General features: G+C 41.0%; 1 long non-coding RNA gene and 1 pseudogene across 1 annotated transcript in view; one reads left to right on the top strand and one right to left on the bottom strand.

The window, feature by feature from the left end:
• The window catches only part of LOC115030860 (uncharacterized), a 106,791-nt gene that overhangs the window by 16,400 nt on the left and 71,078 nt on the right, over nucleotides 1-19,313 (top strand). The window lies entirely within an intron of this gene.
• LOC110293733 (mRNA turnover protein 4 homolog pseudogene) lies at nucleotides 17,946-18,665 on the bottom strand (annotated as a pseudogene).

Here is a 19,313-nt window from a genome sequence, read left to right as displayed (position 1 = left end):
TTAAAAACAGGTTTACTTATGTCAGTCTAATGAGAGATTTATTTCAATTCCCCAATGCTCTTTTCAAACATCTTATTACATTAGTAGCAACCTCTCGCTCTCTCTATCTCTCTCTCTCTTTCTGTGTGTGTGTGTGTGTGTGTGTGTGTTTGTGTGTGTTCTGAATACAAAACATTAAAGACACAGGTAGCTTTTCTTATCCACTGCATTAGTTTGTTTTAGCTGCTGTGCATTAGCTGCTGTGATAAAATACTCCAACAAAAGTAACCTAAAGGAGGAAGGTCTTATTTTTTGACAGGATCCGAAGGTTGTGGCCAGGAAATTCTGGCAGCGGGTACTTGAGGCTGCTGGTTGGATTGTGTCTACAGTCAGGAAGCTGAGAATGTAAGACTCTGATGAGCCTTAGCTACACACACACACACACACACACACACACACACACGCACATACACACATATATATGTATGTATATATACACACACACGTGTGTGTGTACATAAAATATATACATGTATATACATTCTATTATATATTATATATACATATTATATATACATTATATATAGGTTTAAATATTTATTAAGTGAAGAAGGTATGATGGTATTTTGTTATCTACTTTTTATTTATTTATTTATTTTAATATTTATTTATTTATTTTATGTATGTGAGTACACTGTCACTGTCATCAGACACACCAGAAGAGGGCATCATATCCCATTACAGATGGTTTTAAGCCACCATGTGATTGCTAGGAATTGAACTCAGGGCCTTTGGAAGAGCAGTCAGTGCTCTCAACTGCTGAGCCATCTCTCTAGACCATTATTAGTATTATTTTTTATAGTGTGGTGATCACTTGAGTTTTTGTGAAACGAATTAGGAAGGAGACGACACTGTGTTGGAGATCCAGCCCTAGTGATGATTCTGAGTGACCTTGAGAAAAGCCCAGTCCCTTTCTGGGACTCCCAGTCTTTCTCTCTTGAGTTTGATGAAAGTGTATGCAAAATGGTCTCCAAATCCAGATGCCACATGTGCTACTCAACTCTCTGTTTCTGTAACAAGTGCCTGTGATAAGTAAACTTAGAAAGAAGAACGGTTTCCTGTGAATCAAAGTTTGAGAAGCTTAGTATAAGATGGGTTGGCTTGACTGCTTTGGGGCTTGTGGTGAACTTGTACATAGCAGTGGGAGGATGTAGTGGATCAAGATAGCTCATCTCATGGATGGGAGTCAAAAGAAAGAGAAAGAAATATACAACTTAAAATCCCATTGAGAGAGACTCATCTCTAATGGCCTAACACTTCCTATTAGGCCTCATTGCTTAAATATTCTACCACCTCTGTATAGGATTGGGAGCTGAGAACCAACTCTCTCTGCATATAAGCTTTTGGAGAAATTTCTGATCCATACTGAAGCATCATGTATCTTGGAAGGTCAAGGGCAAAAATAGTAACTTTGGTCAACCCTACTGGAATCTCTATTAAGCACAGATGCTTCTCTGGGGGCACTGAGCCACACATAAGAAAATCAGAGTCATGGAGACCCGGGCCAGTTTCAGACTGCCTTGTGTTATTTCATAGCATTACCTCTTACTGGTGATAGAACTGATGTTCATTCGTTTCCCATTGAACCTCATTTCTTTAAGGGATTGTACAAGAAAAATTAATGATATTCACATCAAGGGGTTCCTTTTTTTAAAGATTTATTTATTTATATTTTATATGTAAGTACACTGTAGCTGTCTTCAGACACCCCAGAAGAGGGAGTCAGATCTTGTTACAGATGGTTGTGAGCCACCATGTGGTTGTTGGGATTTGAACTCTGGACCTTTGGAAGAGCAGTCGGGTGCTCTTACCCACTGAGCCATCTCTCCAGCCCAAGGGGTTCCTTTTCTACAGTGCCTAGTACATTATAAACATTCAAATAATGCTGGTTAGGTAATGTGAACCAGATAATCATACAAAAAGTAAAATATTTCAGTATGTCAAGTGTCTTAGGAACCTGTATGAAGAGGACTGCTTGGTCTGGTAAGTAGGTATAGAGGCTGTGGTGGTTTGGAAGAGAATGAGGCATTTATTTGAATATTCTGTCCCCAGAGGGTGCTATTGTTTTGGAAGGAATAGAAGGTATGGCCTTGTTATAGGAGGCATGCCACAGGAGGATGGGGGAGTGAGATTTGAGGTTTCAATAGCCTATGCCATTCCCAATTAGCTCTCTGCCTCCCACATTGGCAAGGCATTTTTGTCACAGCAATTGAAAAGTCACTAAGACAGAGACTGAGACCCTAAGTATACATTCACTAGCTGGAAAGAGAGTAGACTAGAATTCCAGGTAGTGAGAAGGACATCAGCTGGTCTCTTGTGGAGGGAGAAGCTCAAGTTTCTGGGAACTTACAATATGCCAGAGTAAAGAGAAAGATGGAGAAAGAAGACCTAAATAGGAGGGCAAGGGCCAGGTTGGCATGGACTCTCTTCAGTTTCAAATGTAGAAAAACTGTACCATGAGTTCTTCCCTGAATTTAACATGTTGGAAACCTGGTCCCCAGTGCAGCAGTACTGAGAAGTGGGATATTTGGGAGGTATTTGAATCATGAAGCCTCAGGGATTATGGGTTATGGTGGAAGTGGCCTTCAATGATGTCCTTGGACATGCTGTGATCTTCTCTGACAACCTGTGGTGGACCAGAAGGCCTTTTCCCAGTGCTGGGTAGATGTCAGGGCCATGTTTCTGCACTTCTCAACTTTCAGAACTGTGATCCAAATGGATTTCTATTCTTATAAATGACCTAGTTTCAAGCATTTTGTTATAACAATAGGTATCAGGATAAGGTGAATTGATTTTCCTTCATCTCTGGAGGTCAGTATCTCAATTGTACTCATGACTCAGGCATCCTGGAATGATGGCTGACAAAGATTTTGTTTCTTTCAGTGTTGAACCTACAGGAACCTATTTCTGAGTTGTGGTCCAGAAGGATTGGTATCACCTGGACCACCATCTGTTTGGAGCATTAGGTTTTTAATCTCTAGGCTGAGGTCAGATCATTTCAGTCCTCTCTTCCTGTAAGCGGTTCTAAACATGGTTGAAAGATCAGACTTAATTTCCAACTGGAGTGCATTTTTAGGTTGGAATTTTTGAGTCTTCCTGAAGTCCATTACATAACAATATCTAGCATGGATGATTGTGGGTTCTTTCTCAGTCTCTGCCCATTCTGTCCTCTCCTTTTGTTCTCCACTGTCGTTACCTTGATCCTTGGACCCGCATACTTTCTCTCCAGGGCACTGTACTTTTGAATTTCTTTCTTTGGCTTTAATTTCTTACCACATCTCCAAATGAGTTCTGTACATGTTCTAGAGAAAGAAGCTTTACTGGGGTTGGGAATATTGTGAGATAAAAATTAATTAAGTTGTAAATATTTATTTTCAGAGTAAAGTAAGTAAGGCATTTTATAGGTACTTTGGGAAACCCATACAGGCTGAAAAGATCCATGGTGTCAGCATCTCCAGGCAACTAGTGGTCCAGGTTTATTGCAGTTTTTGTGAAAAATATCATATTTATAGCTGCCATCAAGCTGTATTTATATCTATTTTTATATTCAAATATTTTGCTTAATATCTATTTTTTCTTTAGACCAAATCATATGTGTATTTATCTATTTTTGTTACACAAAGTTTGATATACACAAAAACAGAGACAATATTATGATTTTTCTCACTCCCACTACATACAAATATGTAGATTAAAAATTTACCAGAACTGTAGCAGTCAGTTTTTGATATGTAACAGATGGCCCCTAAACTAAGTAACCCCAAACCATAACTATGCATTTGATTCATTATTCTCTAGAGCAGTGATTTGAACAGGGCTCAGCTTGTTGACTCCTTTGTTAATCTTGGCTGATCTGGTACATCTGGGCTTTGCTGACACTTGGGGAGGTGGCTTTCCTTGGGGAACATTTTAGGTGGCAGGCTAGACTGAGTCTTACATCTCTCATTCAACAGTCTATCTTAGGGCTCCCCCACTCGATGATGGAAAGCTTTCAGCAGGATCAGAGGACAAAGCCTTTTCAAGTTCCTTCTTGTATCTCACTGACTAATATTTCATTGACGAACGTAGGTCCTAGGGCCAGCCTCCATTCAAAAGGTAGAGAAATGAGTTCTACTTCTGGAAGGATATCATGCATCATGTTGTAAACATATGGCTATGGACAGAAGAGGAATCTGTGGCCAGGTTTATAACCTACGACAAATTTGCGCTAATCTTTCACATCAATGAATCACCATTTTTACATGTTACTGGTGATTTGTCATGACTATAATTTAGATGGCTGGTTATATGTCACCCAGTAGATGTGCTGAAGCTTACGTAACCATTCCTCTTCTGTGGGGTAGTAAGGTCTTTGTCATTTTTCTATTATTGTGAATAAGGACACAATGAATACTTTTTATATGAAGCTTTTTTCTTCTCCTGGTTTTAGGATTATCTCCTTGTAGTCACAAAAGTGATATTACTGTGTCAAACATTTTAGCACTCTTAGTACATTTTGCCAAATTGCTTTCCGAAAGGACTGTATCAATTTACAGTCCCACCGGAGTGTGTGAGAGTACCCCATAGGGATCCTTCTAAAATGCAAATCTGATTATTTCATGTCCAGTTTTAAAGTGATCTCTGTTGCTTTTAGTATAAAGACCAAACTGTGGAAGACAAAACTACTTCTGCTATGTAACTCTTGAAAACTAAGAGACTAAGAGACAGTTTTAGCTTGAGAAGACCCTATATCTAAAGGTCTTGAACGTTGCTGAGGAGTCTGCTTTGGCTCTAAACACAAAGAAGATATTTTTATATTATTCTTCAATGTAGGTGTCATGATTATAGAAGAATCAACTGATGAGAGAGAAAGTGGAAAAGTTTTCTATCTATAGTGTCATCTATTTTTGTATCATATAATCTTTATATATATGTGTGTGTGTATAAATATATTTTTATATATATAAAGTTTAAGTGCAGATTGAATCACAATTACCTTATAACATATATTTGTTTTGTTGGTTAGAATTCTTTAGGTGTGTTTGTGTGTGTGTGTGTGTGTGTGAATATGGTTGCATGTGTACATGTGTTTACATGCATGTGGGGGCCAGATGTCAATATTGAGTGTTTTCTTCAAAAGCTTGTACATTGGTGATTTTACTGCATGCATATTTGTGTGAGGGTGTTGGATGCCCTGGAATAGGAATGTTGTGAGCTGCCTTGTAGGTGCAGGGAATTGAACCCCAGTCTTCTAGAAGAGCTACCAGTGCTCTTAACCGCTAAGCCATGTCTCTAGCGCTGCCTTTCTACTTGTTTTCTTTGATGTTCCTTTTCTGCCTCCTTCTAGAGAAGGAGAATAGATATGAAGATGCTTTCTTGAGGTGAGAAGTTCTTCAGTTCAGGAGTTTTAGATAGCCCATCTGCAGTCTGGTTGTCTCCAACAACCATATGCCAATGGATGGAGGAGGGAGCTGTTGAAGATTGCTAGTCCCAAGCCTTGGCAATTTTCCAGAAAATGCCCAATAATGAAGCTCTCTGGGCCCAGGGTTCCCAGATCTGGTGAGCTCACTGATCACATGAATCTTTGAAATCGGCTGTGCATTTTATCGCTCTAGAACTGCTCAAGGTGAAGTTGCCATATTTTGGGTGCTTGGTAGCCACAATACTTTATAGGTTACCATAACCTTAGAACTGCAGACTCTCTCTGTTTTAGCTCTCTGGGGAATATAGGTCTTGGTATTTAAGGCATTTTTTTTTTTGTTTTTTTGAGACAGGGTTTCTCTGTGTAGCCTTGGCTGTCTTGGAACTCACTTTGTAGACCAGGCTGGCCTTGAACTCAGAAATCTGTCTGCCTCTGCCTTCCAAGTGCTGGGATTAAAGGCGTGTGCTACCATGTCTGGCCTGAAAGGCATTTTAAAGGTTCCAGTATGGATAGGTCTATAAGGGTCAGCACAACTATATGGAAGTCTGCTCATTTAGCCCAGGTTTGTTTCGGCGTACTCTAGAGTTTCCTGTTTTAATTGCAATGGGCCTGATCTGTGAAAACAAAACAAAACAAAACAAAACAAAACAAAACAAAACAAAAACAAACATTTATATCTTTGAACATCAATATGTAGGAGTTGGGCGATGGGAGGCTCAGGGTTTCAGATATTTTTCTTCAACAAGGCTCTATGGCCCCTATGTGAATTTGTAGGAGATGTGTGGGAACATGTAACCCAAGAGCATCAGGCTAGACAGGAGGGGATAGCTCTTAACAATGGGCAGCAGTGTCTGAGCCTTAGGCAATGGCCCAGCTAAAGTGTCCCCTTACAGAAGTAATAATGGTGTTCTTGGATGTGATGCTAGGGGGAGTGTAAAGGAATGACTCTGAGTGCAGAGAGGGAGACAGTCTGGGCTGGGTGAGACTTCCTGGAAGATGCATGCCATGGAAATAATGCTCAACAGTGACAGATAGGGTCATCAAAACCTTGCTGTGTATAAGAACTTCCCATGCCTTGTTTCTTTGTATTGCAGAGGAAACAGTTAAGCTCAGAAGGGTTGCATAACTTAGCCAAGGTCCAAGGAAAGCACTTAGGTTAGGAGACTTGGTACCCCCTCCTTTCCAACACACCATGGATGCTGCTGCACTCACAGGCAGCTGGGGACTGACTCTAGGGATCAGCTGGGATATACCTGAGGACATTTTACTCGTGAGCAAGAGATAGTTCAGCAGGCAGGTGTTAATGCACACCACTGTGCTGTCGCTGTAGCAATCTAGATGACTCTAAAAATGGCACTGAGCGATGCCTTGTGGTGCTGAGCAAAGACAGAGGCTGCTCATTGCTGTTCTGTGACATCCAGGTCCTCAGCTGGCAGCCTTGGCTTCAGAAGCAGGGTGATTTAATGTTTCACATGGCACCACCTCTGGGGTTTGGTGTTGTTTACAGTTTGAATACCCCAGATCTCTCTATGGGCCTCTGGGTATAGTCTGTCCGTATGGAATGACATCAGCTCTTTCAGCCTGGTGGCTGGATTCCGTAGGCTAAAAAGTGGACAAGAGCCAGTTGCTTATGTTTCTTTTGACCCCAAAACAAAGCATCATGCACTGTATAAATCATATTCAATGAGGTGCCAGCACAAAGGGGAGGTGAAACAGACTTGGACTTTGTGTACATGGTGTGTATGCATGTGTATGTATCATATGTGTTTACAGGAACACATACGTGTGTGTGTGTGTGTGTGTGTGTGTGTGTGTATCTCCCTCCTGGAGCTGGAATCACAAGTTAAGACCCAGATGACATGCTTCTTAGAATTAAACCCAGGTCCCTTAGAAAAGCGACAGGTAGTCTTAGCTGCTGAGCAATCTCTCCAGCCTTATTTTCTGAGCCAAGGTCTTTCACCCACCCTGGAGCTCACCAGTTCAGTGCTGCTGGATGGCCTGGAAGACACAGGGATATCAACATTCCTACTCACTCAGCTCTGGATTACAGGACCGTGCTGTAAGGTCTGGCTTTTCATACGGTTGTAAGGGATGATCCAAACTCAGGCCCCCAGACCTGTACGTGACAAAGACTTTAGCAACTGAGCCACCATCTCAGCCCTGGATTCAGTGTCTTCAAAGGAAGAAGCAAGGCTCAAGAAGGCTGTGTGGGGATAAAAATACTGCCTGGAGCCATTTTTGGAAAATATAATCTGTCACAACCATCAACATGTTTGCCAACAACTGGCTGGAATGTGGCTAGGTAACTAACTGGGAAAGAAAATGTTGTATTCAAATGCCATGGTCTTTAGTAAATGTCAAAGTGGTGAAAGAGAATTAGGAAAGTTCTAGAGAGGCAAATTAGCTCAAATGCAAATGGAGGAGAATTTGAAAAGGATTCCTTAGCTGAAGATGTTTCAAAAAAGCAGTTGACATCACCTCTGACTCAGGCTACTGCCTTTATTTCTCAGGGAGCTCCACTAGGCCAACCCCTGTGCCCTGGGGAACCTTCCACAGCCCAGTCCCAGGCAGGGGTCCCAAAGCTTGTCTTGGGCCTGCCCTCTTTCCTTCCTGGCTTAACCCCCAGCCTCCTTTCCCTTGAGACTGGGCATTTCATTAAACCAGGGCTTGAACTCAGGAGTAACAACCACCTTTATATGTACTGGCTCTTTGCTGGCAAGCTATTAGAGGGAAGACACTGTTCTATAACACTGCAGAAATAAAGCCCAGAAAATTATGCTAAAAGCTCCACCACCCAGGATAAATGTTATAGGAGGCATTAACCTTCCATAAAAATCCCTTTGCTAGGCAGGAATTTAAATGACAGTCACTGTGAGAGGAGATATTTAGCCTGAGAAACGTATTATACTGCCACCTTCTCTTAGAATAGCAAGCTCGTTGGTTATCAGCAATTGAATATTGTCCATCTTTTTCACATGCATGCTCAGAAATAAAGCAAATATGTACATGTAAGTTGGTGTGTGTCAACTCATATTGCATTTCCTATTTCCCTGGAAGTTGTATATACAGTGCTTTTATTTAGGGAACCTGAATAAGAAATTAATATTCAAGCAGAGGTGAAGCAAGCCTCCACATTGCTAGTCTTGAGAAAAATAATTATTTTTTTTCTCCCTAAGGCTTTAAGTGTGATTCTGTGGTGAGTATGCTAGACCAGAAATTACAAAGATTATATAAGATTTGAATCTTCCAGTAAACAAGCCAGAAGATATACGTAATGAAGGGTTTCACACAGAAGCTTAGGCATGCTATAAACTCAGGAAAGAGGGGGTCTACCTTACTGATTGTTCCCATTGTCCCAGCATGAAAGCCATCTGTTACAGAATGAGAATGTAGACAATCCCCTGCATCAGAATGGCTCAGTTGCTGCCTATCTGCCTCTGCCCTTCCAGAGTTTGATATGGGAAGATGTTCCATTTCCCAAGGGCTTGGTAGATGTGAATTGTTAACATTGACGCTGGCTTTCACTGCTCTTGTGACTGGGATTGCACAAATAGGAGAGTATTTTTTTTTTTCCTCCTGAGGGACTAGCTTTGCAGATGGGTTTGGGAGACCCAGAGTGGAAACCTCTCCATGGTGGGTACTTATAGACCCACTCTTGCCCACTGCTCACATCGTCAAGTTGGAATACTATGAGGTAGTAAGGAAATATCTTGAAGTGTTTTAAGACTTTCTGTAGAAGAAAAGCATAATGATAAAATCTACTGAGATTAATTATAGAAGATGGAGAACATGCAAAGAAAAAGAAAAAATAGGATGGGGAAGTGGAGGAGGAAGAGGAGGGGGAGAAGGAGGAGGAGAGAGAGGAGGGGGATGATGATGATGATGATGAGCAGCCACAGTAGCAGCAACAACCATAGCTGCCAGAAGAGGTGGTTCTTCCTCGGAACCCCAGCCTTTGAAGGCAGGGGAATCAAGAATTCAAGGCCACCTTTGGCCATATTATAAGTTTGAGGACAGCTTGGGTTATATGAACCTGTGTCTTAACAAAATGAAAGAAAGAAAAAAGAGAAGAAAAAAGAGAGAGAAAGAAAAGGAGCAAACAGGGAACAAATGAAAAGAGAAGGAGAAGGAAGGAGAAAATGAAAATAGAAGGAAATAGGAAAATGGCTCTTCTGAAAAGCCTTATATATTTTTCTCATGTAAGATAATAATGCAACTTATTGAAACATATTTTAAAAAATCGTTAATTAGACAATTGAAAGACTTGTATTTTATATGGATTGGGTTGAAAAGAATGCCATATCTGGGCTCAATGAAATATGCTACTTCAGGAGGACTACTCGCTATAGTCCAATTTGGGCTGGGAATTGTGCACACTAACTTCATTTGATTACTGTGGGTATTGCCATCTTACTTTCCAACATCGGAAAAACAAAACCCAGGAGGTCCACCAGCTTCTGCAGGTGCCAGTTTACCTAGAGGAGACAGGCTCAACCATCACCACTTACCGTCCATCACGTTCAGTTTTTAGAATCTATGTTACTTCATTCTTTCTTCTTTTGAGACAGGGCATTATATATCCCTGGATGACCTTGAGCATTATCTGAAGTTGATTTTGAGTTTTTGATCTTCCTGCCTCTACCCCCTGAGTGCTGATATTTCATTACACTGGGTCAATATGGTTCTGGGGAGCAACCCAAGGCTTTGTGTATGTCAAGCAAACCCTGTACCAACTGTGTCACATTCCTAGCCCAGAACTGCATGGAACTTCATGGCCATCAACTCTTTTAAGATGTTTCTCTTTAGGAGAAATATCTGATCTTACCATTCAGTGAAGTCTAACTGATTAACAAATCCTTGAAGTTTTAAAAAGATGACCATTGTCATCAGGATCACTGTTGGAGTCTTAGGCAACACTTGTCTGCCTTTTGCCAGAGCCCTATTTTGTTGTAAGTAGAATACCTATGTCTTAGTCAGGGTTTCTATTCCTGCACAAACATCATGACCAAGAGGCAGTTGGGGAGGAAAGGGTTTATTCAGCTTACACTTCCATACTGCTGTTCATCACCAAGGGAAGTCAGGACTGCAACTCAAGCAGGTCAGAAAGCAGGAACTGATGCAGACGCCATGGAGGGATGTTCTTTACTGGCTTGCTTCCCCTGGCTTGCTCATCCTGTTCTCTTATAGAACCAAGACTGCCAGCCCAGAGATGGCACCACCCACAAGGGGACCTCCCTGTTTGATCATTAATTGAGAAAATGCCTTACAGCTGGATCTCATGAAGGCATTTCCCCAACTGAAGCTCCTTTCTCTGTGATAACTCCAGCCTGTGTCAAGTTGACACAAAACTAGCAAGTACATTTGACCACTTGTCAACTTGACACACAAACACATCACTAGTAAGCCTCAACCCTTACATCCAATCATGCGGGACCTGAGACTGCTTTGGTTGGGGAGGCAGAAATCCGGCCTGAGTAGGGCCACAAGCCTCTTCCGGTCAGAAAAGCGCCGGGGTAGCTAGGGCGCAGGGTCGGCTGACACTCGCCAGCTACCCACAACACCCGCCACAGGATCTTAAGACTTCTGGTGAGGGGAACACAGCTTCTGCTCCAATCCAATTGCGTGCAGGACCTGAGACTGCATTAGTTAGGGAAGCAGAAAACCGGCCTGAGTAGGACCATAGGCCTCTTCCGGCCGGACCAGCACCTGGGTAGCTAGAGTGCAGGGTCTGCTGACACCCACCAGCTACCCACGACACCCGCCACAGGATTTTGAGACTTCTGGTGAGTGGAACACAGAGTCTGCTCCAATCTTTAAACAGTGATAACAATAACAACTAATCCCAGAGATTACCAGATGGCGAAAGGTAAACGTAAGAATCTTACTAACAGAAACCAAGACCACTCACCATCATCAGAACCCAGCACTCCAACTCCCCCCAGTCCAGGGCACCCCAACACACCGGAAAAGCTAGACCCAGTTCTAAAAGCATATCTCACGATGATGGTAGAGGACATCAAGAAGGACTTTAATAATACACTTAAAGAAATACAAAAGAACACTGGTAAACAGGTAGAAGACATTAAAGAGGAAGCACAAAAATCCCTTAAAGAATTGCAGGAGAACACTGCTAAACAGGTAGAAGACATTAAAGAGGAAGTACAAAAATCCCTTAAAGAATTGCAGAGAATACTGCTAAACAGGTAGAAGACATTAAAGAGGAAGCACAAAAATCCATTAAAGAATTGCAGGAAAACCAGACCAAACAGGTGATGGAATTGAATAAAACCATCCAAGACCTAAAAAGGGAAGTAGAAACAATGAAGAAAATCCAAATTGAGGCAACACTGGAGATAGAAACACTAGGAAAGAAATCTGGAACCATAGATACAGGCATCAGCAACAGAATACAAGAGATGGAAGAGAGAATCTCAGGTGCAGAAGACTCCATAGAGAACATCGGCAGGACAATCAAAGAAAATACAAAATCCAAAAAGATCCTAACTCAAAATATCCAGGAAATCCAGGACAAAATGAGAAGACCAAACCTACGGATAATAGGAGTAGATGAGAATGAAGATTTTCAACTCAAAGGACCAGCAAATATATTCAACAAAATTATAGAAGAAAACTTCCCAAACCTAAAGAAAGCGATGCCCATGAACATACAAGAAGCTTACAGAACTCCAAATAGACTGGACCAGAAAAGAAATTCCTTCTGACACATAATAATCAGAACAACAAATGCACTAAATAAAGATAGAATACTAAAAGCAGTAAGGGAAAAAGGTCAAGTAACATATAAAGGCAAGCCTATCAGAATTACACCGGATTTTTCACCAGAGACTATGAAAGCCAGAAGAGCCTGGACAGATGTTATACAGAAACTAAGAGAACACAATTTCCAGCCCAGGCTACTATACCCAGCCAAACTCTCAATTACCATAGATGGAGAAACCAAAGTATTCCACGATAAAACCAAATTCACACATTATCTTTCCACGAATCCAGCACTTCAAAGGATAATAACAGAAAAAAACCAATACAAGGACAGAAACCACGTCATAGAAAAAGCAAGAAGGTAATCCCTCAACAAACCTAAAAGAAGACAGCCACAAAAACAGAACACCAACTCTAACAACAAAAATAAAAGGAAGCAACAATTACTTCTCCCTAATATCTCTTAATATCAATGGACTCAACTCCCCAATAAAAAGACATAGACTAACAGGCTGGCTACAGAAACAGGACCCAACATTTTGCTGCTTACAGGAAACTCATCTCAGAGAAAAAGATAGACACTACCTCAGAATGAAAGGCTGGAAAACAATTTTCCAAGCAAATGGTAGGAAGAAACAAGCTGGAGTAGCCATTATAATATCTGATAAGATTGACTTCCAACCCAAAGTCATCAAAAAAGACAAGGAAGGGCACTTCATTCTCATCAAAGGTAAAATCCTCCAAGAGGAACTATCAATCCTGAATATCTATGCTCCAAATACAAAGGCAGCCTCATTCATTAAAGATACTTTAGTAAAGCTCAAAGCACACATTGAACCTCACACAATAATAGTGGGAGACTTCAACACACCACTTTCACCAATGGACAGATCATGGAAACAGAAACTAAACAGGGACACAGTGAAACTAACAGAGGTTATGATACAAATGGATCTGACAGATATCTACAGAACATTTTATCCTAAAACGAAAGGATATACCTTCTTCTCAGCACCTCACAGTACCTTCTCCAAAATTGACCACATAATTGGTCACAAAACAGGCCTCAATATATACAAAAATATTGAAATTGTCCCATGCACCCTATCAGATCACCATGGACTAAGACTGATCTTCAATAACAAAATAAGTAATAGAAAGCCAACACACACGTGGAAACTAAATAACACTCTTCTCAATGATACCTTGGTCAAGGAAGGAATAAAGAAAGAAATTAAGGACTTTCTGGAGTTTAATGAAAATGAAGCCACAACATACCCAAACTTATGGGACACACTGAAAGCATTTCTAAGAGGAAAACTCATAGCTCTGAGTGCCTCCAAAAAGAAACTAGAGAGAGCACACATTAGCAGCTTGACAACACACCTAAAAGCTCTAGAATGAAAGGAAGCAAATTCACCCAAGAGGAGTAGACGGCAAGAAATAATCAAACTCAGGGGTGAAATCAACCAAGTGGAAACAAGAAGAACAATTCAAAGAATCAACCAATCGAGGAGCTGGTTCTTTGAGAAAATCAACAAGATAGATAAACCCTTAGCCAGACTCACTAGAGGGCATAGGGAAAGTACTCTAATTAACAAAATCAGAAATGAAAAGGGAGACATAACAACAGACCCTGAAGAAATCCAAAACACCATCATATCATTCTACAAAAGGCTATACTCAACAAAACTGGAGATCCTGGATGAAATGGACAAGTTTCTAGACAGATACCAGGTACCAAAGTTAAATCAAGATCAGGTTAATGATCTAAACAGTCCCATATCCCCTAAAGAAATAGAAGCAGTCATTAATAGTCTCCCAACCAAGAAAAGCCCAGGACCAGATGGGTTTAGTGCAGAGTTCTATCAAACCTTCAAAGAAGAACTAATCCCAGTTCTTCACAAACTATTACACAAAATAGAATCAGAAGGTACTCTACCCAACTCATTCTATGAAGCCACAATTACTCTGATACCTAAACCACATAAAGACCCTACAAAAATAGAGAACTTCAGACCCATTTCCCTTATGAATATTGATGCAAAAATCCTCAATAAAGTTCTCGCTAACCGAATTCAAGAACACATCAAAACAATCATCCATCCTGACCAAGTAGGATTCATCACAGGGATGCAAGCATGGTTCAATATACGAAAATCCATCAATGTAATCCATTATATAAAGAAACTCAAAGACAAAAACCACATGATCATCTCGTTAGATGCTGAAAAAGCATTTGACAAAATCCAACACCCATTCATGATAAAAGTCTTGGAAAGATCAGGAATTCAAGGCCCATACCTAACCATGATAAAAGCAATATACAGCAAACCAGTAGCCAACATCAAAGTAAATGGTGAGAAGCTGGAAGCAATCCCACTAAAATCAGGGACTAGACAAGGCTGCCCACTCTCTCCCTACCTATTCAACATTGTACTTGAAGTCCTAGCCAGAGCAATTAGACAACAAAAGGAGATCAAGGGGATACAAATCGGAAAAGAAGAAGTCAAAATATCGCTTTTTGCAGATGATATGATAGTATACATAAGTGACCCTAAAAATTCCATCAGAGAACTCCTAAGCCTGATAAATAGCTTCGGTGAAGTAGCTGGATATAAAATTAACTCAAGCAAGTCAATGGCCTTTCTGTACACAAAGGATAAACAAGCAGAGAAGGAAATCAGGGAAACAACACCTTCTCAATAGTCACAAACAATATAAAATACCTTGGCGTGATTCTAACTAAGGAAGTGAAAGATCTGTATGACAAGAACTTCAAGTCCCTGAAGAAAGAAATTAAAGAAGATCTCAGAAGATGGAAAAACCTCCCATGCTCATGGATTGGCAGGATCAACATTGTAAAAATGGCTATCTTGCCAAAAGCAATCTACAGATTCAATGCAATCCCCATCAAAATTCCAAATCAATTCTTCAACGAATTAGAAAGTGCAATCTGCAAATTCATCTGGAACAACAAAAAACCTAGGATAGCAAAAACTCTTCTCAAGGATAAAAGAACGTCTGGAGGAATCACCATGCCTGAACTAAAGCTGTACTACAGAGCAATTGTGATAAAAACTGCATGGTACTGGTATAACGACAGACAAGTAGACCAATGGAACAGAATTGAAGACCCTGAGATCAACCCACATACCTATGGTCACTTGATCTTTGACAAGGGAGCAAAAACCATCCAGTGGAAAAAAGACAGCATTTTCAACAAATGGTGCTGGCACAACTGGCGGTTATCATGTAGAAGAATGCGAATTGATCCATTCCTATCTCCTTGTACCAAGGTCAAATCTAAGTGGATTAAGGAACTCCACATAAAACCAGAGACACTGAAACTTATAGAGGAGAAAGTAGGGAAAAGCCTCGAAGATATGGGTACAGGGGAAAAATTCCTGAATAGAACAGCAAAGGCTTGCACTGTAAGATCGAGAATCGATAAATGGGACCTCATAAATTTGCAAAGCTTCTGCAAGGCTAAAGACACCATTAATAAGACAAAAAGACCACCAACAGATTGGGAAAGGATTTTTACCTATCCTAAATCAGATAGGGGAGTAATATCCAATATATATAAGGAACTCAAGAAGGTGGACTCCAGAAAATCAAATAACCCTGTTAAAAAATGGGGCTCAGAACTGAACAAAGAATTCTCACCTGAGGAATACCGAATGGCAGAGAAGCACCTGAAAAAATGTTCAACATCCTTAATCATCAGGGAAATGCAACTCAAAACAACCCTGAGGTTCTACCTCTCACCAGTCAGAATGGCTAAGATCAAAAATTCAGGTGATAGCAGATGCTGGCGAGGATGTGGAGAAAGAGGAACACTCCTTCATTGTTGGTAGGATTGCAAGCTGGTACAACCACTCTGGAAATCAGTTTGGCGGTTCCTCAGAAAATTGGACATAATACTACCAGAGGATCCAGCAATACCTCTCCTGGGCATATATCCAGAAGATGTTCCAACCGGTAAGAAGGAAACATGCTCCACTATGTTCATAGCAGCCTTTTTTATAATAGCTAGAAGCTGGAAAGAACCCAGATGCCCCTCAACAGAGGAATGGATACAGAAAATGTGGTACATTTACACAATAGAGTACTACTCAGCTATTAAAAGGAATGAATTTATGAAATTCCTAGGCAAATGGATGGATCTGGAGGGCATCATTCTGAGTGAGGTAACATATTCACAAAGGAATTCACACAATATATACTCACTGATAAGTGGATATTAGCCCCAAAACTTAGGATACCCAAGATATAAGATACAATTTGTTAAACGCATGAAACTCAAGAAGAACGAAGACCAAAGTGTGGACACTGTGCCCCTTCTTGGAATTGGGAACAAAACACCCATGGAAAGAGTTACAGAGATAAAGTTTGGAGCTGTGAAGAAAGGATGGACCATCTAAAGACTGCCATATCCAGGGATCCATCCCATAATCAGCTTCCAAACGCTGACACCATTGCATACACTAGGAAGATTTTGCTGAAAGGACCCAGATATAGCTCTCTATTGTGAGACAATGCCGGGGCCTAGCAAACACAGAAGTGGATGCTCACAGTCAGCTATTGGATGGATCACAGGGCCCCCGATGGAGGAGCTAGAGAAAGCACCCAAGGAGCTAAAGGGAACTGCAACCCCATAGGTGGATCATTATTATGAACTAACCAGTACCCCAGAGCTCTTGTCTCTAGCTGCATTTGTATCAAAAGATGGCCTAGTAGGCCATCACTGGAAAAAGAGGCCCATTGGACTTGCCAACTTTATATGCCCCAGTACAGGGGAATGCCAGGGCCAAGGGGTGGGGGTGGGTGGGTGGGGGACTTGGGGGGGAGTGCATTGGGGACTTTTTGGATAGCATTGGAAATGTAATTGAGGAAATTACCTAATTTAAAAAAAATAAATAAAAAAAAGAAAAAAAGAAACTACTGACAACTCTTACCTTCTTGGAGAGAAATAATCAGTTTTCTCCAATGCAGTGACACTGGGTATAGCAATCACGTTCCAGGCAGTACCCATGCTCAGAAATAGCTGATCAACACAAAATGGACTGAGTGGTGTGTGTGTGTGTGTGTGTGTGTGTGTGTATGTGTTGTTGTTGCTTTTGTTTGTTGTTTTTAAACTTTTGACTTTTCTTTCTTTTTTGAGAGAGAGAGAGAACGAGAGAATGTGTGTGTGTGTGTGTATGTGTGTGTGTGTGTGTGTGTGTGTGTGTGTGTGAGAGAGAGAGAGAGAGAGAGAGAGAGAGAGAGAGAGAGAGAGAGAGAGAAAGAGAGAGAGAGAGAGAGAGGGAGAACATGAAGTTGAAGTTGAAGTTGGGTGGTGGGGAAGATTTGGGAGGACTTGGGGAGGAGTAAGAATATGATAAAAATATATATTGCATGAAAACTTTCAAAGCATAATAAACATTTAAGTGAACAAATAAAAGTACTTGCATAAAAAAGAAAATCCAGAAAAAAAAAAAAAAAAAAAAGGAATAGAAGAAGGTGAAGAATCCCAGCTCAAAGGTCCAGAAAAATCTTTTTTTTTTTTTTTTTTGCTGTCTCCTGGGAACACCCCGCAGACACAATTTTATTCTTTATCGAAACAAAGTCATTCCCTAGCACCCTCCCTTGGCTTTGTCCATAGCAAAATAAATAGCTGTTCCCTTTAGAGTGGTGACAGCAGTCCAGGGGTGGGGTGGGGTGGGGTGGGGTGGGGTGGGGTGGGGTGGTATCCAGCAGAGATGAAGAACTCACAGGAAGGTCTTAGTCCTGGGTCTTAGAGTCAGCTGTCATCCTCCTCCTCAGACTCTCCCTCAGACTCAGGTGCGCTCTCAGACAGGTCATCGTCCATCTGCTGGAATCCTCCTGACTCGGCGTCCCACATGTATTTGATGAAAACTTTGAATTCAGCCATCTCATACCCAAACAGCTTCAGGATATGGGCCTGCTCTGGGGTCAGCATGTCACCCTCTTTGCATACTTCATAGTCAGACAGCATGGTCACCACAGCTTTTTTGAGGGCAGTGGGCAGCCCCAGCTGCCTCAGCTGTGGCTCCATGGAGTGAGGGAACTGCTTCAGGGGACCTGGATCCAGGCTTACAGTTAGAGTTGCTTTGTTCCCCGCTCGAGCAAAATCCATTTCTGTATACTTTGTGAACCCCTCATTCACCTCCTCCTTCGTGTGGTTGGTAAAAAGCAGCCCAACTTCACCTCTCAACTTCTTGCTGACCTGATGTAGGTTGTCTTTGTATTTGTCAGATGGGCTTTGACCCAAGGCCACTATCATCATCTTGTTTTTGCCAAAGAACATCTGGCTGTGCTTCCAGGCATTCCGGATGTCCTCCAGTTTGCTGTTCTTCATGTTGGCCACAGAGAAGATGAAGAGGTATTTGTAGGTGTCCACACATTTCCGAAGCTCTTCTATCAGGTTCTGCTTTAGTTCCAAGCCTTTCTTGGCAGTTTTTGTTAAGGAAACTTTCTTGTCTCGCTTGGATTTGGGCATCGCGGCAAAGGCACATGCAGCGGAAGACCAGGCCTCCAGAAAACATCTTAAGCATAATCACAGAAGAAAACTTCCCTAACCTAAAGAAAGAAATGGCCAAAAATATACAAGAAGCTTACAGACCACAAAATAGATTGGACTAGAAAAGAAAATCCTCCTGTCACATAATAATCAAAACACTACACAGAACAAAGAAAAGATATTAAAAGCTGTAAGGAAAAAAAGGCCAAGTAACATATAAAGGCAGACCTAACTTTAGCAAAGAGGCAGGATATAAAATTAATTCCACTGCAACCAAATAGCCTTCTTTTATATAAATGATAAACAGGCTGAGAAAGAAACTAGGGAAATATCATCCTTCACAATAGCACAAAGTAATAAAACCTATCTTGGTGTAATTCTTACCAAGCAAGTTCTATGTGACAAGAACTTCAAATCCCTGAAAAAAAAATCTAAGAAGACCTCAGAAAATGGAAAGATTTCCCATGCTCATGGATAGGTAGGATTAGCATAGTGAAAATGGTCATCTTACAAATAGTAATCTATAGATTCAATGCCATATCCATCAAAATTCCAACAGAAATTTTCACAGACATGGAAAGAGCAATTCTCAACTTCATATGGAAAAACAAAAAACCTAGGAGAGCT

This window comes from Mus caroli, unplaced genomic scaffold (assembly GCF_978045245.1).
Source record: "Mus caroli unplaced genomic scaffold, Mus_caroli_1 scaffold_6, whole genome shotgun sequence".
In the NCBI taxonomy this organism is placed as follows: domain Eukaryota; kingdom Metazoa; phylum Chordata; class Mammalia; order Rodentia; family Muridae; genus Mus; species Mus caroli.
This window is presented reverse-complemented; position numbering and strand designations above follow the sequence as displayed.